Below are 23305 nucleotides of genomic sequence, written 5' to 3' on the forward strand. Positions count from 1 at the left end.
TGACAAAATCCAACACCCATTCATGCTCAAAACACTACAAAAAATGGGAATAAATGGGAACATCCTCAAGACAGTGGAGTCCATTTACAGCAGGCCTAGAGCCATCATCATACTCAATGGACAGAAGCTGAAAGCATTTCCCCTCAGATTGGGGACTAGACAGGGATGTCCATTATCACAATCACTCTTCAACATAGTATTGGAAGTTCTTGCCATACCAATCAGGCAAGGGAAAGATGTCAAAGGAATACATATTGGAAGGGAAGAAGTCAAGCTCTCACTATTTGTGGATGATATGATAGTATACATAGAAAAACCTAAAGAATCCAGCAGAAAACAACTGGAAGATATTAGGCAATAGGGCAAGGTGTCAGGCTACAAAATCAATGTACAAAAATCAGTGGCATTTCTTTATGCAAACACTAAATCTGAAGAAGACATCCAGAAATCACTCCCATTCACTGTTGCAGCAAAATCAATAAAATACCTAGGAATAAACCTGACCAAAGAAGTGAAAGACTTATATACTGAAAACTATGAGTCACTACTACGGAAAATACAAAATGATACCGAGAAATGGAAATGGGCCCAAAATATTAAGCAGAAGGAAGAGGCTCTCTTCAATAAATGGTGCCGGGCTAGTGTGGGGGTGCCTCTATCCCGGACGCGTACTCTCTGGCTTGGAAAGAATATGACCGGAGCCAGCCTGGGCTGCTACTCACTCAGTGATGCAGGAGAGAGTCTTGAACTCTTGGTGGAGTGTTAATGCAATGTCTTTATTGATCAGAGAGACAACGCTTTTATAGGATAGAACTGGAAGTGGCAAGTTGGAAACAGAAATGGCTAGGAAAGGGGATGGAGAAAAGGAAAAGTTGGTTGGGAAGGTAGAAACTTCCTTAGCAACTGTTGTGAGGGTTCTAACTGGTGGGATTAATGTTACCCTGCAGTTGGGTAGGGTCTCAAGGTAGAAAGAAGATAGATCAAAAGAATGGAATGGGTGGGGATCTTTCAGGCAAAACAGTGATTATGTAAATAGGCTATAGTATCAGGAATGCAGGGTGGAGCAGGGGGAGCTGGCTTAATGTCCAACATCTCCCCCTTTTTTTTATTTCGAGAATAGAGCATAGAGGCAATTTGAATTAAGAGAGGAGAAAGTGGGTTGTTATCAATTCTCACATAAGAACGAGCAAGCCATGGAAGTACATTAACAGTATACACACTATCAGAAAAAAAGGTTGAAGGGTTCTGGTACAGCTTTTAAGGCTAGGACAATAGCATAGAGTTCTCTGTACTGAGGGTAATTATTGGGAAGCTCAGTAAAGAGAGATGTGGAACACTGTTTATCTGTCTAATATATAAGGGCAGCTGATTCCCTTCTTGCCACCATCAGCAAAAGTTGTAGGAGCAGAAGGGATGGGACCTCGAGAGAAAATTTTAGGTACCAGTGAAGGCAAAATAAGTAAAGAAGCTGTCCATTTATTAGAAGAAAAATGATTATCTAATTGTCCTGGGAAACCCATTAAGCTTATAGCAAAACGGGAGTGGCGGCATAGAAGCCACTCTGTATCTGTAAGAAAAAGGAATAACAATTGAATCAGGTTCTTTTCTTAAGACCTGTATTGATCCGTCTCTTCCTTGGCGGTTCATAGAAGCCAATGCATCAATTTAGGTATGAAGTCTTGGAGGTCCCCCTACTGGTGTATGAAGTCATTTGAGAACACCATGACTCTGGTATATAGCCCCCACCACAGTAGGGGAGGAATTAAAGATCAAAAGATTTATGGTAGGGGAGGGGGAGAACCTAATGAGGTGCATATCCTGGAGAGCCTGATTAACTCTTTCTAGTGCTAAGGAGGATTCAGGGGTTAACATATGCTTTGAGGAGGGCTGTTTGTCTCCTTTTAACAGACCAACCAGTGGTCGGAGGCAACTAGTGGGGAGATAAAGATACTGCCTAAGCCAATTTAAATTTCCAAGAAAGCTTTGTAAAGAAGCAAGAGTGAGATTAGAAGGAAAAGTAACACAAGGTTTTAAGGGATGAATCTACATTAGAGAAATCTCTGAGCCTAAGAAAGATACTGAGGAATTAATTGTACCTTCTCAGGTGCTACATTAAGGTCATTTTGCTTTACGGCGGGGATAAAAAAATCACATAGGGCAGAGAGATCTGTATCTAATTTTCCCCGTATTAAGACATCATCCATATAATGAAAAACCTTAAGGCCCTTATGAATATATGGGAAAAGGGCAGATTTAACAGCCTCTTGACAAATAGTGGGAATACTGGCCATGCCTTGGGGCAGTACCACCCATTCAAATCTATCGTCAAGGCTGGTGTTATTAATAGAAGGAAGAGAAAGCAAAATGTTAACAATCTTGTGAGTGCAAGGGAATAGAGAAAAAACCATCTTGAACACCTATAGCAATTATTGGAACTCCCGTGGGAACTGCAGAAGTGAGAGGCAAACCTCTTTGGGGGAAGCTCGAGACCTGCATGGTTTTATTAACTGCATGGAGAACTTGGAGGAGGCGCCATTTTCCCGAGCATTTTTTAATCACAAAAATGGGTGTTCCACAGGCTCTGGGAATGACAAATACATCCCAAGGACAACTCTCTTGGACAAGTTCCTTTAAGATTTCTAGCTTCTCCCTAGGTAAAGGCCACTGTTTCACCCAGACAGGCTCATTATAAAGCCAATCTAAACAGAGAGTTCTGTAACAAACAGTGGCAGTTAGTATTGGGGGTGCTGGTCAGGTCTAGAAGTCTCATGGAGGTGAGACACCCTGCAGAAGTGATATCTGAGGAGAATATCACCTCAAGAGACTCCAGCAAATCTCTGCCTAATAAGTTGGTGCTAATGTCGGCTACTAAAGGACGAAAATGTCCAGTAGTGCAATCAGGGTCTTCCCACACAAGCAAAACTCGCGTGAAGAAAGCTTGTGTTCATACTCCTAAGCCGTGTGGGGTGGTCCTGGAAGGAGTTCCCAAGTCGGGGGAACCTCCACTCATCTTAAAATTGTCTTGTCTTCCCCTGTATCTATCAAGCATTTGAAAGGAACTTCATCAATCTTTCCAGTCATAGTAGGATGTCCCCTTTCTAAAACAGGGGGTGGTCCACAAAATCTCAGGTTCTGAATCCACGCTGTTCACTTGCTCAAGCTGGCTGTTTTTACGCTGGGAGCTCCCACATGCCACATGCTCTGCCTCCCACTCACCCTCTGCTATTATTACATGGCGTGGTGGGTGGAGCTATAAGTTGTGTCCCGGGCTGGGCTCTTGTTTACAGAAGAGAGGTGTGGTGCAGAGCAGGTGGATCACTTGACTCCCTCTTGAAAGTGGGGCTGAGGGATGCCCCATTGCCTAGTTTAAATCCCTGTTTAGATCTAAATTCGGCAGGGGTGTGCCATTCCTGTGAGTTTTAGAATGGCAGTCACTTTTCAGATGATAGCCTCTCTGGCACCTGGGACAAAGCGTCCAGGTCCTCTGGCTCCCTAACTGGAAGTGGGGTGGCAATTTATTTTTTGAACATTGGTTATGCCACAGTCCTTGGCAACTGCACTGAAAACAAGCCCCCTTTTGCTTATCTAGTGCGGCTGCAAAAGCCTGTGCCATAGTGGTTGCCTGATGAGAGCTTGATCCGATTGCCTGAATTACTATAATCCAGCGGTCTGGATGTTCATCTTTTAATGCAAGACACGCCCGACAGAAGTCTTGTAGCATTCTGTACCAGATTATGGATTTTAATAAAAGTCGGTGGGCGTCTGGGTCAGAAATTTTTCTTTCTAAACCTGATTGCACTCTAGTTATGAACTTAGCGAGTGACTCATCCGACTCCTGGCAGAGGGAGAGCATAGGAGGCATTAGCCTGTCCGAAGCCTGCAAGGCACAGAGGCGCAGCTGGTCAAAGTAACCATGTGGAAAACTGTCCTCTGCCTGTTAGATTCCATTTCCCAAAGGACCTGTTACAAACAGAGCCTCAAAGTCCCACTCGAGCTAATTCTGACTATTTCTCCGGGATTGCTGTAATTCATTTCTATAAAATGCTTCCCCATTGAAGGAACAGTGGGCCTGGGAGCGTAGAGCGAGCTACGTCCCTCCAGTCTTAGGGAGTGTTAAGGTTCTAGAGGACTTGTAAGATAGATCTGGTCCATGGAGCGAGAACTCCATACTCTTTAACAGCCTGGCGAAGTTCCTTAAGATTTGTGAGGAATACGTGTAGCACGTCTGAGGCCTCTGTCTATTGGAGGTAACATTTACTGGGAATGTGTAGACTTGCTCCAGAGGAAAAGATCCATGACAAAGCCGGCAAAGGTATTCTTTGTCTGATAGTGGCATAGCGGTAGGAGGAAGACCTGCAGAAGCAGTGGCAGCAGCCGGAGACGTGTCTACCAAAACGGGAGCCTCTGGTTAAATGCAGAGGGCTTAGGGTGGGTCAGGCTCAGGGCAGGTTTTGCTTTCTCTGGACAAGCAGAATGATCATCTCCTTTAAATCTTGGATCGCAGCCTCAAGGTCCCTTAGACTGGGGCCGTTTCCCAAATTACAGCTGCCACCCTCCACCAGGGAAGTGTTAGCAGGAACTTCCTTGGTCCTTTTAGGAGGGGGCCCTGCATATCTCATGAAAGTTGTGATCATGGTCAAGAGGAACCAAGGTGTGGCCCAGAGCAAAATGTCCCAGACACAGAGAACCTGTCTAGTGAAAAAAGAGTAGAGGATTTGGGAATCCTCTTGACAAGGAGGAAGGTTGCCCATGACAGAGGGGTCTCAGAATAATAAAAAGAGGAAGAAAAATAACCTTGTGCCTTCATAAACACAAGCCTGTGGGTATGCCTCTTCCCGGGCATGTGCTGTCTGGGTTGGAGAGAACCCACCACAGCCAGCTTGGGCTGCTACTCACTCAGCGATGCAGGAGAGAGTCTTGAACTTGTGACGGAGTAGAAATGCAATGTCTTTATTGATCAGAGAGATAGCTAAGATAAAAATGCAAGTGGCAAGTCAGGAATGGAAATGGCTAGGAAAAGGGGTGGAGAAAGGCAAAATAAGGCTGGGAAGGTGATTCTAAAAATAGGCCATAGTATAAGGAATGCAGGGTGAACCAGGGGAAGCTGGCTTAATGCCAAAGAAAATGGTTCTGGGAAAACTGGTTTAAAATATGCAGAAGAATGAAACTGAACCACCTTATCTCACCAGAAACAAAAGTCAACTCCAAATGGATCAAAGTCTGGATGTTATTCCAGAAACTATCAAATACCTTGAGGAAACATTGGTGGAACACTTTCCCACCTAAACCTCAAGGACATCTTTATTGATGCAAACCTAATTGCAAGGAATAGTAAAGCAGAAACAAATCAATGGGATGACATCAAATTGAAAAGCTTCTGCACAGCCATAAAAATTACCACACAAACAAGGAGACCCCTCATAGAATGGGAGAAGATCTTCACATGCCATACATCAGACAAGAGGCTAATAACCAATATATACAAAGAGCTCAGTAAACCTAGCAACAAAAAAGCAAATGACTCCATCCAAATATAGCCAGAGGTTATGAAAACATTTAATTAATATGAGAGGGGAAAAACTGAATGTCTCAAACTTTTTAATGTACACACCACACAACACTTTTTAATGAAGTGTTGACTCTTTTAAAAGCTTAGTCCAGGGAGAACAGAAGCAACCGGTGGCACAGGTATATACAAATAATGTCAAACGACATAAATTATGGTCATGTTTCATGTTGTATAAGATACAGCAAATCATAATAAAGGAAATTTTTAAAGTTAAGCTAATTGCCAAATAATGTGATTATAGCAATAACTATCTATTGCCTTCTTAAACCCTAAGAGAGCAGAAACCCTCCGCTAACTCTAGAGAGCCTATATTTCCCCAGTCTTGGAACCTCTAGAGTGGGGCTCAATTTCCTGCATGCCTCTCTCAATTCATACCAAATGATATCGCATCTGCTGATTCAAACCTAATCCATACAATGAAAGCCACCTCTGTATGCTTCACTTCAGACTGTGTCCAGAGGTGTCAGGCATGAAATGCCAACCCTTCAGCCTCATTACTTGTGTGAGACTTTTCCTTTCATAAGATTCTCTAAGTCCATTTCAGGTGGTTGACTTCCTAACAGTCACAAAACCTAGATATAGACCAGGTCCCATGAGATAGGGTATATGCTCACATGTATCCATAATTTAGGGCAAAATATATACCTGAAAGCAAAAGTACACAATAGTCTGCAGTGAGTCAGTATGAAGTTCATAATGAAACAGTGTCTAATTAGACTTAGATACCCTCCTCACCTATTTCCTATTATACCTCTCTCACTCACTCTCAAGCTATCCTTATCAAAGCAAGTACTGGAGAAGCTGAATAAGGGCAAGAGACTGGCATACTTTAAGGATGACTCTTTAGTCACTCTCAGGCCACCCCTTTAACTGGAGCCCTATTCGGGGAGTCCTGAGATTCCCAAACAGATATGAGGGGCATAGACCTCAAATAAAGCCCTCTCCATTGTTACTGGTCATCACTATCAAGAACAACTAAACAGACCCCTTTGTGGCCCCCATAGGACCTTGCCCTCAACTTGGATCAACAACAGTAGAGAATGTTCCATACTCCGAAGGGAGGATGGATAACATACCCTATGCTCCACTTGAGGAAGATGAGTCCTTATACTGGGGCAGTTTGGAACATCCTTACTCATGACCACAGAATGTGAGCTCTGATCTACAGGGATGCAGAGGTCACATAGGCTCCTAAGCTGAATATGGGAAACAGATCACATCAAATCGATGAGGTTTACAGTCAACAATATTTATACCCATTTCCCATATTAGGGAGCTACTCTCTTCCCTGATTCAGCTTTCTGGTCCTTTTCCCAGCAATGGCATCATCTCCCCAGACAATAACTTGGATCCACCTGCATATCAGATTTCAGGCTCAGAGGAAAAAAAAAAAAAAAGTATAGCAAGAGGCCCTTTGGAATATAACTAAAATATGCTACTAACTATCTACAAAATGGAGGACCCCCCCCCCTTCATCTGCAGTACTCCAGCCTTTAGGTTCATGATTGTTCAACAACTTGCTTGGCTTTATAAGCTGACTCTCTTTTCAGCCACCCAGCTTCCAGATGCTAGCATGATGCCAACCAGACTTTCCTGGACAGACAACCCCACCCACCAATCTGTCCTGGAGCTCCGATTCCACAGAACCCTGCCATACTAGGGAAAAAGAGAGGCAGGCTGGGAGTATGGATCGACTAGTCAACGCCCATGTTCAGTGTTGGAAGTAATTACAGAAGCCAGACCTTCCACCTTCTGCATCCCACAATGACCTTGGGTCCATACTCTCTGAGGGTTAAAGAATAGAAAAGCTATCAAGGGAGGGGTTGGGATACAAAATTCTAGTGGTGGGAACTGTGCAGAGTTGTACCCCTCTTATCCTATGGTTTTGTCAATGTTTCCTTTTTATAAATAAATTAAAGGGGGGGAGGACAAATGGAAAGGAAAAAAAAGCTTCATGATTATTCAGATTAAATAGTAAGACTTTAGCATCCTCACCTAAACTTCTTTGTTCAAATACAGAACTTCAGGGACGGTAATAAATTTGCCCATTTTACACAGTGAGGAAAAGAAATTCAGCAGAGTGGAGTGACTATCAATGGTAAAAAGCAATTAGGAAAATTCAGAAGCTATAGCTGGTCTCAGAAAATGACAAACCCCAGAAAAGATACTGGGTGTTGCCCTCTTGTGTTCTCATCAGATTGGTCAGCAGCTGGCAAAACAATGTGGAGAACCTAGAAACAGAAAACTCATGAAAGATACAATGAAAGGCAAGCCATTTCTTCTATCAAACCACACTGAAGAATATTTAAAGAGATGAAGATGAAATTGGCAGGAATAAAGCTACTTATACATCAAATCATAACTTAGAAACTGAACAAAAAGGGACCAGTTAGTAGTGCACCAGGTCAAGCATACCTACTACCATGTGCAAGGACTCAGGTTCAAGCCCCCTGTCCCCACCTTCAAGGGAAAGATTCACAAGTGATGAAGTAGTGCTGCAGATGTCTTTTATTTCTCCCTTTCTATCTCTCCCTTCCCTCTCAATGTCTGTCTCTATCCAAAAATCGAAAGGAAAAAAATATGGCCACCAGAAGCAGTAGATTCATCATGCAGGCACTGAACTCGTTACCTGTTGGGAGAAAAAATAAAGTCTTTAATTTAAAAAATTGCAAATATGAGGACAGTAATAAAGTCATTTAAAGGGAGTCGGGCGGTAGCACAGTGAGTTAAGCACAGGTGGTGGAAAGCACAAGAACTGGCGTAAGGATCCTAGTTCGAGCCCAGGCTCCCCACCTGCAGGGGAGTCACTTCACAGGCAGTGAAGTAGGTCTTTCTTTTCCCCTCTCTGTCTTCCCCTCCTCTCTCCATTTCTCTCTGTCCTATCCAACAATGATGACATCAGTAACAAACAACTACAACAATAAACAAGGGCAACAAAAGGGAATAAATTTCATCAACAAAAGTAAAATAAAAAAAATTAGAGAATGTGTTTCAATTTACACATATTAAAGAATATAAAAGCTGAACCAACCATATACAAAATCAATCCAGAACTAACCCCCCTTTATTTCTATTTTTTCCTGCTTTCAATGCATTAACTATTTTGCAATCTAACACTGGATACATTCAGAAAGCTTGGCAAAAAGAAAAAAAAAAAAAATATATATATATATATATATATATATATATATATATATATCCACGAGATTAAATTCTACAGCAGTGGGTTCCTGATGCTGGGCTGGAGAGGGCTAGAACTAGGAGAATTTTAATAAAGAGCACATCTTCCTCTTTTCACATTGCTGGAACAGCATCAGTTTGAAGTCTAGCCAAGTCAACAGTAAGCACCCTCTCTAGCAGTAGCATGTAAACAGTTCAGTATATGATCCAGCATACCTCTGGGTGACAACTGCCTAAATATATGAACCAGAATTGCATTAAACTCCTCCTGGCTACGATTACCACCTACAAGCAGACTTTCTGCCATGAACACAAGCCAAATTTAGTCCCAGCCTACGCTTTATTCCCTGATGGATACCCATAGCAACAAGAGAGATCATATGATTTTTACCCACAGGCATTTCTGCCTTAATAATCAACACCATCTGGCTCCACCTAGTTAAACCTTAGCACTGGTCCCCAAGGAGATGGGGTGAAAAATAAAAGGAGCTCTTACTTAAGTAGGCTAAACCTTTTGTCTTAAATACAGAGTTTCTTCAATTTATGATGGGATTATAATAAATTCATTGTAAGTTGAAAATACCTTAAGTAAAAATGTATTTAATATAATCTACCAAGCAAACAACATAGTTTAGCCTCACCTACTTTAAACATGCTCAAAAGACATTAGCCTACAGTTGTTGATATAATGGGATTTAAAACAAAACACAATGTCCAACATATATTGGCAACACAGTATATTGTAAACTATCAGTTGCTACCCTGGTCATCATGTAATCACATGGCTGACAGAGTTCAAGCTCTGCCACTGCCCATTACTGGAACAGAGTACCATACTGCATTTCACTAACCTGGGGAAAGACGGTAATATAAAATCTAAATTCCTACTAAATATTTTCATACCAGTAAAAGTAAAAGTAAAAAAAATAGTAAGTCAAGCCAGCATATTCCAGGAACCTTTTGTAGTCTCTTCACTTAGGAGCTGTGAACTACTGGCAAGTGAAAACCACTATGGCCCCAAACTTCCCTGTCTCACTGCTCTGTGAAAGCAGTGAAGGAAAACTGATGAGAAAAAAAAAAAAAAAAAAAGTGAGGCGATGAAGACAGGCTGAGCCACAGGGAAAACAAGTCACTCAAATAGCAGGATCTTCAGCCTGAGGGTTATTTTGACATGCTCTTGCTGAATGACCTTGAACCAGATCAATGGTGGTTTCATTTCTTAAAAGAGAAAGAAAAATAAATAATATATACCCATACATATATAATTATGTCAATGACTGTCCTCCTGTGAAATCTTTAGGAGCCCACAAAATCCACAATACCTTGGACACACTTTTTATTATTTCTCACCCTTTAGAAAAGACATGTCTGTCCATGAAACATGATTTTGCTTATCTCAAATCTCTGAAGTGGAGATGCTTTAAATGGCAGAACATTTTGCCATAGTTATTTTGTTCCTCAGAGATAGCAGAATGGCATAATATCTTAAAAACCCATAGCACCTAAGATTAAATATCCGTAAGTTACAATGGTCTGAAGTTAAGATAGCATGCCACTTAGATGATCTAAAACATACTGTCTTATTCAAATTTCATACAGTATTTACTTACATAAAAATGGGGAAGCTAGCTAACTACTTAATTATTTGGTCAAGCAAGTGGCAGTACCAATACTGGACCCTTGTGGAAGAGCCTGGAAGTCAAGTAGGATGCAGTGACATCCCTCTGATCCTTTGTTTATACTGTGTCCCATACAGCAGGAACAAAAATATAATTATGAGACATCTTGTGAGTTAATACAAAGAGAAAATTTGCAAATACAAAGAATCACTGGCCCTGAAGAAAGCTGACTCAGTAAATAAATAAATAGCCTACAACTCATTCCATATGACCCCAACCTAGAAGAGGCTGACTAGAGAAGAATCAGAAAGGACAGTTAAAAACTGCTGCCCCAGTAAATGTAAAGCACTTATAACAAATCTGTGGAGGAATTCATAATGGAATTATTTATATTGAGCTAACACTTGTTATTGTAAAATCTTTATCACTCAAGTTGATTTCTGAGTAACTGTACCTCAACAAATTTTTATTAAACACATATGTGTGTGGGGCCAATTGGTGGCACACCTGGTTGAGCACATATATTACTATGTGCAAAGACCCAGGTTTCAACCCCCAGTCCCCACCTGTAAGAGAAAGCTTTGCAAGTGGTGAAGCAATGCTGCAGATGTCTGTCTATCTGTCTCTCTCCCTCTGGCCCTCTTGATTTCTGACTGTCTCTATTCAATAAGTTAAAAAAAAAATCCTTGCAACAATCTATTTTGAGCATGAGACAAGTTTGCTAATTCCTAGTGAGCCAGATTAGAAACAGACTACAAATGAACAGCAAACTCATCACAAAATTACAAGAGTACCCAAAATATACTGCATTACTTATGCACTGCTAACAACAGCATGTGTCTACTGAGTGAAAATGGTGTCATGGTGCTTTAGGAAAATGGGGTTTATGGAAATATTACTGAGCATCCAGAAAATCATTTGCAGACTTGCAAGTATTCAGGTCATACCAAGTTAGGTGTGGCGACACTAGAAATAAAGCAGGAAATCAGTCATTCCAACCCCAGTGCACAAGAAAAACCTGAGACTCTAATGAATGGGTCAGCTGATCCCTGGTTTCTATGTGTTGGTATGCATGAGACCCCTTCTGTTTCATTTGGTTTAAATCCCCCCTGCTTAACACTATTCTGTTTACATAACCACTTCATTCTATTTATATAACCGCTGTTAACAAGCACCTCCCTCCAGGGCATTGGTTCAATCTCCACTGTTTCATGATATGTTTTTGCTCCACCCCACCTCCTTGTCACACCCTGATCCTCTCCTTGTCACACTCTGATTGTCACCAGTCACTTTTCTCTCCACCCTCTCTATGTCACACCCTGTTTCCACCCTACTTGGCAAGTATATATAAAGACAGCATTGTGAGTTTTAGAGTACTTTACCTTGAGTTTAGCTTAGCTCGTCTTAGATTGTGCTGCGTCCTGCATAAATAAAGAGATACTGCCTACAGCTCAACTATGAGTCCCTGGTCGTCTGTTACCTGCCCGTGAAGCCAGCCCGGAGAAAACAACATAACCCGTTAAAAACGACACTATGCCTCCAACTCTAGGTGGGCTCAGGACAAGAGGAAAAGCCCAAAACAACTCCCAGTGATGGTGAAGCCAATGCAGAGAGCTATTCAAACCAACAGTACCTGAGTGCTCCCTTTTCAATGCCAGCTCAAAGTTGTGCAAAAGTGATTCTTTTTCTATAGCCCCACAGAATCATTCTCAAATGTACTGCATTTAGAATTCTGCATATGGTGAGTGGGGTGTTAGAGAGTAGTGATAACAAGAAACCTGTACAGTAAAGCAGGAGCAGTAATGTTGGACAGATGGTCAGAGATGGGCTGGGAGTGTGCTAATTCACAACAGAGCCCCCCAAATGGCCTTTAGGAGCTGGCAGGTTCCCAGACCTCAAGAGCACAAGAAAGGACTCAGAGACCATTCGTGCAATCATCAAACATGCAATGAGAAACTCTATGTAAGGAAAAGGAAAGTTGTATATGAAGCAAAGACTGTGGTTCTATCTTCTCATGCACCTCCCCTTATAAGGGATTATAACTAGGGATTCATAACTCCCTGAATGATTCCTTACAGGGCATCAAGACCATAGAAGAGCCTGTAGGACAATCTGCCTTCAGCTACAAAGACATTCTAACTGCATGCCATGGAAACAACAGTTAACAAGAAAGGAATTAGAGCAGACTGCTTCACACCTGCAGTGCTCCCTCCAGCAGCATGCTAGAGGTAAAGACAAATAGCTCTGATTTATCTATTTTTAATTTTTAATAGTGATTTAATAACAGTTTACAAAACTGTAAGATTACAGGACTACAGTTCTTCATTCCACCAAAGTTCTGTGCCCAGCCTCTAATAAACACCATAATTCTTACAAAGTCTTAGAGACAGTTTGACTATTCCTTTTTTTTTTCTCTTTCTTGCAAGTTCATGTATTTATTGAGTTGTTGGAAAAGTCATGATGTATTTTTCTGTTTTCAATGCAAAAATGCATCATGACTTTTCTGATAATCCAATATATTCCACATGAGTTCTAAATTCACATATAATATATGAAAATTTCATCAAGGATAAAGAAGTATACAGCATGTTGCTCCATCCTTTGAATATATTTTTTCAAAGCAACTTTTTAAAATGAATGTTAGTCACACTATTAAGAGAGTCCTCCAAAGCAAGTAAATGGGAAAGCCATAGAGATGAAAGAGACAGACTGCAGGATTTAAAGCAGGAATTAGGAAAGTCTCTGCCCTGTTCCTCTTTCCAAATAAAGCACTAACAGGAGGGAATGTGTGTTTTATGGCTCTAATGCTGTGCAAAATACTAACTTCCATCCACACAACAGGTGTGGGTAAGACTCCCCTAGGACTCCTATAAACAGACCACCAGGAATCTGAAAGCCCCAGATTGAGCAATTAGGTTGTAAATTTACAAGAATGGCCTGGGTCTAGAAACCAGAGGCAGCTACTTCAACTTACTTTTCCCTGCTCCTGGTTCCAGTAGAGGCAGGTCACACAATGAAGTCCTACATATCAATTATTATATTCTAGGTACCATCACCCCTTAGCAATAGCCTCAGGGAACTGTACCACTGAAGTCCAACAAATGCCAGGCCCAGTCACTCATACTCACAGTTGGGACCATAAATAGCCTACCCAGCATGTGAAATTTGTATTCCATTCTCAGTCCTGCTCTTTGGCCCAGCAATACTGACAAGTTTCTACCTGTCCAATTTGTATTCCATTCTCAGTCCTGCTCTTTGGTGCAGCAATACTGACAAGTTTCTACCTGTCTAAGAGATGGGATGAGAGGTGGCAGCTCTCCTCCTCACCACACAACACTCTCAAAACATCAACATCTGTTAGTCATCAACTGATTTGCAGACTATATAACCCACTCACATTCACTTTGTCACAAGAGTCTCAAGGAGACCTCAAAATCATGACAGACCTTCCCCTAACTATACTCTTGAATCTGTCTCTGCACTCTGCAAAGGAGTACCCCCTCTACCAACAATGAGTCTGTCTATATTCCCATTCCAGGCTTTCATCCTGCTTCTAGAGGTATTCACAGCAAGTTTTTTTTTTTTTGCCAATACCTCCCCATGCCCCCTGATAAGAATTTCCCATCTTTGGGGTCTAGCTCTGTTCTGACTGTCCCATCAGCTACAACTATCCCATCCTCATGCTCCCTGCCAGCAAATCCAGGGTCCCTGTTCTCAGAATTCCCATACTCTTTTCCTATCAGCTCATTATGTGTCCTTCCTATTTCCTCTAATACCAAGGCTCTCATCCTTACTACACCATAGGGTAGGCATCTATTTACATGTACCCTCCATCCAGACCCTGAACATATGACTACCCTTCCTACTGTATTCCATAATTTAGTCACTGGAAAATGGAATTGAGGAAAGACAGGTAAAGAAATAAAAACTCGGCCTGAAACCCTTTTTATAAGGAGTGAGCGTACATGTCCTAATTCGGGGGAGGGGGGGGTGACATAAAGGAGTATTTCCAGGAGCTTAACTTCTCACTTAAAACAGAAGACTATATTATCACTATTGGAAAACTTCAGTTTGGTCATACCTCAATATACTGCTCTTATTGCCTAAAGTTAGTTATTAGTCCCTCTCCAGATTTTTGCAATTTATTTATTAATGATGGGGAGGGGAGGGAGGGAAGGAAAGAGAAAACCAGAGCATCACTACAGCACATAAAATGTCGGGGACTAAACTCAAGGACCTCATGATCACAGGACTGATCTCCACCAGTAGGACTTCCCAGGTCACATTAATCTATCCATAAATATACGACTCTCTTGCCTACAAATCTATGACTTCTGATGAAAAGTTCCTATTATCCCTCTGTATGTTTCAATATTATAGACATCTTCACAGGTACAACATTACAAGGTAAAAAGTTTAAGACATGATCTTCCACTAATTTTCAAGCACATGAAAATATTCGCAATAGAAATCAATCTTTTGAGCATAAACTGTACTAAAGATTAGAGAGAGAGATGCAACCTGAGACATGATGCAAAGGCTTGTGGTTCTCAGGTGTGAGCCTCTGCACTACATGGGCTAGAGATATATTCTGTTTTTATTGTCTCTCTCTCTCCATCTCTCCATCTGTGTTAATATATAAGTAAATATATCTAAATAACTGTAGGGATCACAGGGCTATGTGAACCCATACCTCTGAATATTCTATAAGTATACAGAATATGAGTAAGTACTTCGATTCTTTATCATAAATTCTAATATATGAAAAAAGCCACTTGGTACTGAGAATTTACTGATGATGTCAACAATGCTTAGATGTATTCAAATTGATAACACATTTTTGCACATATAAAATCACTGGCATTAGAAAAACAATTATCAGTGTAGACATTGTGGAATGACTTTACAGACCTAGTAATGAACTTGTACTGGAGAGACCAGTGAATGTAAAACAGTGGAATAATAATGGATGCTACAATATGTGAATCTTTATTTTCTTTTTGCATAAATTTTATCTGTCTAGTTGAAAAGCACATATTCTCTCTAAATTTCTCTTTTTATACTTTGTATTTAAAATACTTTTATTTTATTTCATAAACCAGAGAGAAATTGACTAGGAGGTGGTAGTAAGAGAAAGAGAGCCACCTTCAGCACTGCTCCCAGCCTGTGAAAGCTTTTGCCCTGCATGTGGACACGGGGGATTTTTACCCATGTCCTTGTTCATGGTATCTAATTTTTATTATCAAGTTTCAAGTTGTGAAACAGTGCTGCAGATGGCTTGCACCCTCTACCCCCTTCTCTGTTGATTTTTCTCTGTCCTATTAAAGAAAATAAAGACTGTTAAAATTAAAATTTAAAAAAAATGTGATCTTGGCTGAAAAGCTCACAATCCAAACATAGTAATTTTTTTGTCATTAGATTTACTTTTAATTGAAAGCAGGTGATACTATTAAACTTCAATCTAGTATAGTATGACCCTCCTCATGGGTGAGTGCCTAGCAAATTGGGAACTTTTACCACCTATCCCACACAACTTCTTTAGCTCCATCTCAGTTTGATTTGGGGAAAAAATCCCACATTGATATATTTGATGAATTACGGCATCTTTCACAAATGTTCCAATCTGGTACTGACTTCAAACATTTTACAGTCAATGTTTAACAAAAACAGAGGATAATATCTTGGTGGAGATCACAAAACATGCCAAGTCTTTTCAACTTCATCAACAAATTAAGTGAAATTAGAAGACAGAGTTTTTGTCTGGTGAAGCAAAAGAACACTCATGAAAACAAACAGTGGTGCAGACAATAATGTGATCTAATGTAGAGACCATGGATTAGAGCAGAGCACAACTGGGTCTTCAGAAGGCAAGAACCATATTATTAGACTGAATGAGCCCTAACCTTCCTTGGAGAGAACCTGGGTAGAGCTATTAAGAATAGAGACCCTGTTCACCCCCAGGCCCCTACTTTAGGTGCTAAATTTCTGAGATATCCTCAGGCCTAAAAACTAAGTGCAAAATTTCAGGATACTGAAGAAATTCAATATATCCAGAAATAGCAGAAATACTGAGGATAAAACAAACCTTCCAGTCTCACCAAAAAAGGATTGCCACCTGCCTTCCTAAACTACCCAGAGTCCTGGAATTAGCTCCCATTGTGCTTCAACACAGTTGCTTCTGCAAAGAGTGAGACTAGAAAGATTTTTTCATGCCATGGGCACACTTGATAAAAATTCATAATGAAATCTTCTATGTTTTATAATAACAATAAACATTCCACTGGTGATAAGGAGGCATGCTGGCCAATCAGCCAAGTACTACCAATGGGGCTCTTTAAACTGAGAAATAGGTTTTTCAGTAATGTTTACCAGCAAATAAATACAAGAGTTGGGAGTCTTGCCAACTCAAGAGTTGGGAGTCTTGCCCTCCCCTAGACTCTAGGCTTGCGTCAAAATTAAAAAGCAATAATAATAATAATTGAAGAAAGTATCTTTCTTAACATTACTTACTTATTTAATTTGATAGGAGACAGAGAGAAATCGAGAGGGATGGGGAATAGAAAGAAAGAGGGTGATGGTGAGAGAGAAGGAGAGGAAGAAAGACCTCCAGCATTGCTTCTTCACTCATGAACCACCACTCCCCTTGCAGGTGGGGACCAGAGGCTTGAATTCAGGTCCTTGAACTTGGTAACAAATTCACTTAGCCAAGTGTGCCACTGCTCCACCCCAAGAAACAATCTCTCAATATCATATTTTAACTCCATCTAAATATGTTCTGACTAATGTTATTGACACAGCAAAGAACATCTTCGTTTCTTTTTCAGTATGATCTGGAAATGTGGTTAGTTAAGTGCCATTAGAAATACAAAGGAGGGAGTCGGGTAGTAGCACAGCAAGGACCAGCCAAAGGATCCCGGTTCAAGTCCCTGGCTCCCCACCTGCAGGGGCATCGCTTCACAGGCGGTGAAGCAGGTCTGCAGGTGTCTCTCTTTCTCTCCCTCTCTGTCTTTCCCTCCTCTCTCCATTTCTCTCTGTCCTATTTAACAATGATGACATCAATAACAACAATAATAATTATAATAACAATAATTACAACAACAATAAAAAACAAGGGCAACAAAAGACAAAATAAATAAATATTAAAAAATAATAACAAAGGATAGGAACAATATCTTTAGTTTATCTACATGCCACTTTATATGTGCTTAAATTATATGGTGAAAGCTGTACTTTGGAGCTTACAAAGTTCATCAAGTGAACAGGATGATTAAGAAAGCAATAACATGACATTCTCACATTTTTTTTAGAGTGCCTGCACAATATGGTTTTGAGTTAACATATTGGTTGTGTACAAGTCACTCTCAAAGTGAAGAAGCTGAAAATTACCAAATAGAAGTCATGATCATTGACTAAAAGACAAAAGAAAGCAATTAAGACATTCTGTTATCTACATTATAGGAAAAGGACATTAAGTATACCTGCTCCCTTTCAGTTGTATATTTTCCCCTTTCCATATCAGCAGAAAACCAGGAAGCAAAAAAGACCACAAAGAAATGCAATAATAATCTACCTGGGCTCAAACAGAACAATTCAAAATGTGAAAGACTGAACAATGACGAGGGAATCAGCTTTAAGAGACCTGAAGGTTTAGGAGTCTAAAGACTGTGTGGGCAACACAAACACTGGCGTAATTCCAGTCAGGTCAGCTATTCTCAGGTCCCAGACTCATATACCTACAGTGTGTGCCATTTTCAAAGCAGTCCCCTTGGCAGACTTTTGCTATGTCTACAATGGTGCCACTACTCAAAATACTTCTGGGACTCCTCTAATGGACTGCGTCACCCAGAGTCAAAAGCTTAATTTTTCATCTTTTAAGTTGTTTTCTTAAACAGCTGGTAAGCTCTAAGTGCCAAGAGTAATGAAGAAGGTGAGTGATAAAGCTCTGTAATGTCATTCTTGGTCAAAAACCCAAAATGTTTCCCAAAGAGCAAGGACAATTTTCTCTCAGGGCTCATAAGCTAGTTGTAATGCTAAAAGCAGAACTCTAACAATGTTTCCACAGTGACAATATCAGTAAGATAAATGGGCAACTTCCTCTCCAAAATAAGATTTCTAAAGACTGTCATTTCTCTGAGTGCACACATTCTGGTGAGTCCATTAAAATGGTCTTGTGACTTTATAGTTAGTCATCCCTTGATAGATCATGACTGTACATTCCCAACCCAGTGTACTCTCAAATGAGTATTAATGAAGGAACACTCATGACTTCAAAAGTTAATCAAGAATACCTCAAGTCACAACCCTGCAGAGACATTACCATTATGTGGGAGTTGCTGAGACCCAGAAGAATATGCAGACACAATTATGCATCATCGCACATGTGATTTGACATACACATCACAAATTTACAACTCGTCTCAAGTCATCTTTGGTGAGTTTATACTAAATATAGATAATAAATTCAATGCTAATAATAGCTGAGACCTTTAAAATCCTCTAGAGGAAAACAGACAAAGCATAACACCTTTCCTATTCCTTCACACTGATTGACTGAATGTGATTTCCTGGTTTCTCTACCCTTGGAAGAAGGGGAAGGGGGATAATATTTAAATATATCTTAAGAGTTGGCAAAATAGCTCACTTGTATAGTGTACTGCTTTACCATATACATGACAGAGGTTTGAGCTTGGACATTAAAGGAAGCTTCAAGGTAGCAGCTTCTCCCTCTCCCTTTTTCTATCTGAAAAAGGGTAGGGAATAGAGGGGAGAAAACTAACATAGAACTCTTGCTTCCAGAAACTACCACCTACAAAGTTGTAGTCTTTACTGAGAAGGGCTGGGGAGAGGAAGAAGCAGTAAGCAGACCTGTCACTGATTTTGAGGGCCTCAAAGCTTGGGATTCAGATCTCTCAAACCCTTAATCCAAAAGAACATAGCTTTTTTTCAAGAGATTGTTATGCCACTTTCTTTTCCAATAAACTACAATTGGCCTATCAGTACCCAGTTAACCAAATAAAACCAAAAGAAGTACCAACTACAAACTCACACTGTGGAGCAAAGGTTCACAAAGAAAATGGCATTCTGCCAAGCCCAGACAACCAGGCTGTAATAAAGCGGTACTGTTCATGGGTTAAGAGTAAACATTAGAATCAGAGAGACCTGGCTTCAAATTCTAGATCACCCCTACCTTTCACCCTTTTAGCTGTGTGGCTTTGAGCAAGTGCTTATCCTCTCAATATCCCTTTGTCAAGATCTATGCTGCAGGTGCCAGGCAGTAAGGCAGTGGGCTAAGCACACATGGTGAAGCACAAGGATCACTGTAAGGATCCTAGTTCAAGCCCCTGGCTCCCCAGCTGCAGGGAGGTTATTTCACAAGCGATGAAACAGGTCTGCAGGTGTCTTTCTCTCCCCCTCTGTCTTCCCCTCCTATCTCAATTTTTCTCTGTCCTATCCAACAACAACATCAGCAATGGAAACAGTAAAAATAACAAAAGCAACAAGGACAAAAAGGGGGGAGGAATGTCCCCCAGGAGGAGTGGATTCATAATGCAGGCACTTCTTCTTCTAGCGTTTGCCCTTCTTCTATAGCCAGTCAACAGCGTCAGGTTGAGCCTGATGTAAAGTTTCGAGTCCTCCTTTGAATCTGGAGAGGTGTCAGTCGTTGACTATGTGGGTCATAGTCTGTCTGGAGCCGCAGGGGCAGTTGGGGTCGTCTCTGGCTCCCCAGCGATGGAACATAGCGGCGCACCGGCCATCGCCTGTTCGATAGTGAGTGAGGAGGGCCCAATCATAACGTGCTAGGTCAAAGCCGGGTTGACGCTTGCAGGGGTGTGTGATGAGGTGTTTGTTCTTTACCTTAGCTGACTGCCAACTCTGTTTCCAAGAGACTGGAACAGAGAAGTTCAGTGTAGGCATAGGGGACCAGATTGGGTGACGAGAGGTCAAGCGTTGGACAGGGTGGGTGAAGATATCCGCGTATATTGGCAGGTCCAGTCGAGCGTAGACGTGGGAAATGAACTTAGATGATGCCGCATCCCGACGAATATCTGGCGGGGCGATGTTGCTAAGAACTGGCAGCCATGGAACCGGGGTGGAACGGATGGTTCCAGAAATTATCCTCATGGAGGAATATAATTTGGAATCGACCAAGTGGACATGGGGGCTATGGAACCATACTGGGGCACAGTATTCTGCAGTGGAATAGCATAATGCCAGAGATGATGATCGTAGTGTGGAAGCGCTCGCGCCCCATGAGGAGCTGGCCAGTCTTGCAATGATGTTATTCCTCGCGCCCACCTTTGCTGCAGTTTTTATGAGATGTTTGTGAAATGACAGAGTGCGATCGAGAGTAACGCCAAGATAGACTGGCTGGGCTTCATGCCGGATTCTCGTATCGCCAAGCTGCACATTAAGCTCACGCGAGGCTGAGGCATGGTGTAGATGGAAAACAGATGATACCGTTTTTGCAGTGCTAGGGATTAGTCGCCATTTTTTACAGTAATCAGATATCAGAGACATGTGTTTCGTGAGTGTTTCCTCAAGGATGTCGAACTTTGACGCCTGAGTTGCACAGCAGATGTCATCGGCGTAGATGAACTTCCTTGAAGAAGTTTCTGGGAGGTCATTGATGTAAATATTAAATAGCGTAGGAGCCAGAACAGAGCTCTGGGGGAGGCCACTTAAGACAAGTCTCCATCTGCTAGACTTGTCACCCAGATGCACCCGGAATCTTCTGTTTTGGAGAAGAAACAATATAGTGTTGGCCACCCATGGAGGCAGGCATCTTGAAATCTTTACTAGGAGACCACGGTGCCAGACCGTGTCATAAGCACTGAGCCCCAGAGATAACACTGGAGGCAAAAAAAGATCTATGCTGCACTGTCTCTATGTTCTTCCGGGATGCTGTGGACTGCACAGTGGACCTATGTAGTGTTTAGTGCCTCTACAGGCCACTGAAGACTATCAACAAATCTACTCTCATGCAATCCCCCTGTGGGGGCAACAACACACATACAGCAGTCAATGGGGTCTAGTAATGATAACCATCCCTCATGAAGAGAGCCAGTAAGATCTGCATAGAATTAAATCAGATAATAGCACTCTACTATGAAAACAAAATCTTATATAATGCACACTTCGTTTTTTTTAACTATTTATAAAAAGGAAACACTGACAAAACCATAGGATAAGAGGGGTACAGCTCCACACAATTCCCACCACCACATCTCTGTATCCCATCCCATCCTCTAAGAGCTTTTGGGATATTGTACAGATGTGGTTGAGTTAGGCAGGACCCACAAAGCACCATATTTCCATGCAAGTATTATTTACATATCAATCTTCTGCCTTGTTTTAAAGTGACTACTCCGCCACCATATTATCCCCTCAGGGCATCGCCCAATACTGTGAGAGCTGAAACCCTAGCAACCATTGCTACAGAAGCTTTCTACCTTCCCAGAGTGCCTTGTTTTCTCCACCCCCTTTTCTAGCCAATCCCGTCCCGACTTGCCACTTCAGGAATTTCTCCCATAAAATCCCTCCTGCTTCCGCTTTCTCTCCTTTTTTCTCCTTTTTTCTCCTCTGTGACCTAACCCAGAGAAGGGCTGCTAGGCATAGTGGGAGGTGGCCATTTTGCTAGCTCCACGTGTCCTAAACCACTCTGTTCTCGCTCATTTCTGGGGTGCCCATGTCAATAAAGATTTCTGTTCCCACTCTGCTCCAGTCTCTTCTCTCTTCCCCACAACACAACCCGACAATAGCTTTCCTATTCTTTATACCTCTGGGAGTATGGACCTAAGGTCATTGTGGGATCCAAAAGGTGGAAGGTCTGGCTTCTATAATTGCTTCCCCACTGAACATGGGCTTTGACTGGTCGATCCATACTCCCAGCCTGCCTCTCTCTTTCCCTAGTGGGGTGGGGCTCTGGGGAAGCAGAGCTCCATGACACATTGGTGGGGTTGTCTGTCCAGGGAAGTCTGGTTGGCATCATGCTAGCATCTGGAACCTGGTGGCTGAAAAGAGAGTTAACATACAAACCCAAACAAACTGTTTAATAATCATGAACCTAAAGGCTGGAATAGTGCAGATGAAGTGTTGGGGGGGGTACTCCATTTTGTAGATAGCTAGTAGGCATATTTTTGTTATATCCCAAAGGCCTGTGACTATACTAGTTTTTGGGGTGTTTTTTTTCCTGAGCCTGAAATCTGATATGCAGGTGGTTTCAAGATATTGTCTGGGGAGGTGATGTCATGGCTGGAAAAGGAACAGAAAGCTGGATCAGGGAAGAGAATAGCTCCCTAATATGGGAAAGGGGTATAAATATTGTTGACTGTAAACCCCATTGATTTGATTTGGTCTGGGGCCCATATTCAGCTTAGGAGCCTATGTGAACTCTGTATCCCTGTAGATCTGAGCTCACATTCTGTGGTCATGAGCAGGAACATTCCAGGCTGTCCCAATATCGACCTATCTTCCTCAGGTGTAGTATAGAGTATGTTGTCCAACCTCCCTTCAGAGGATGGAACATAATGCACACTTTTTCCATTTCCACCTTGAGCATTCAGAAACAATGTTAGAATTCTCCATAGCAATGATGCATTCAATCAGAAAAACTGGTGAGCAAAACAAAGAAAACCGAGGGCAAAAAGCAAAGATTGAGCAAGAAAAGTAAGGGGGGAGGGGGAGTCAGGAAAATGAAAAGGTAAGGGCAGGAAAAAGAAAACAGTTGTTTGTTCACGTATGAACCTTTGTTATTGCTGTGTCCAGTCCTGTGAGTTGCTTGTATGCAATGCTAAGCCAGCAGTTCTCAAAGGGTTGTCAAAACACCCCTCACAGCCTCAGAAAGAGGACAGGGAAATAAACATTCAGACCCACAGAGTGTCAATGGGAGCAGTTTCATTCCATGTGGTCAATGACTCTAGTTCACTGCTCTCAGATA

The 23305-nt window shown here is 41.6% G+C and overlaps 1 protein-coding gene across 1 annotated transcript in view; it reads right to left on the reverse strand.

The window, feature by feature from the left end:
• The window catches only part of GALNT2 (polypeptide N-acetylgalactosaminyltransferase 2), a 291717-nt gene that overhangs the window by 192397 nt on the left and 76015 nt on the right, over positions 1 to 23305 (reverse strand). The window lies entirely within an intron of this gene.

Source organism: Erinaceus europaeus, chromosome 6, assembly GCF_950295315.1.
Source record: "Erinaceus europaeus chromosome 6, mEriEur2.1, whole genome shotgun sequence".
In the NCBI taxonomy this organism is placed as follows: Eukaryota; Metazoa; Chordata; class Mammalia; order Eulipotyphla; family Erinaceidae; genus Erinaceus; species Erinaceus europaeus.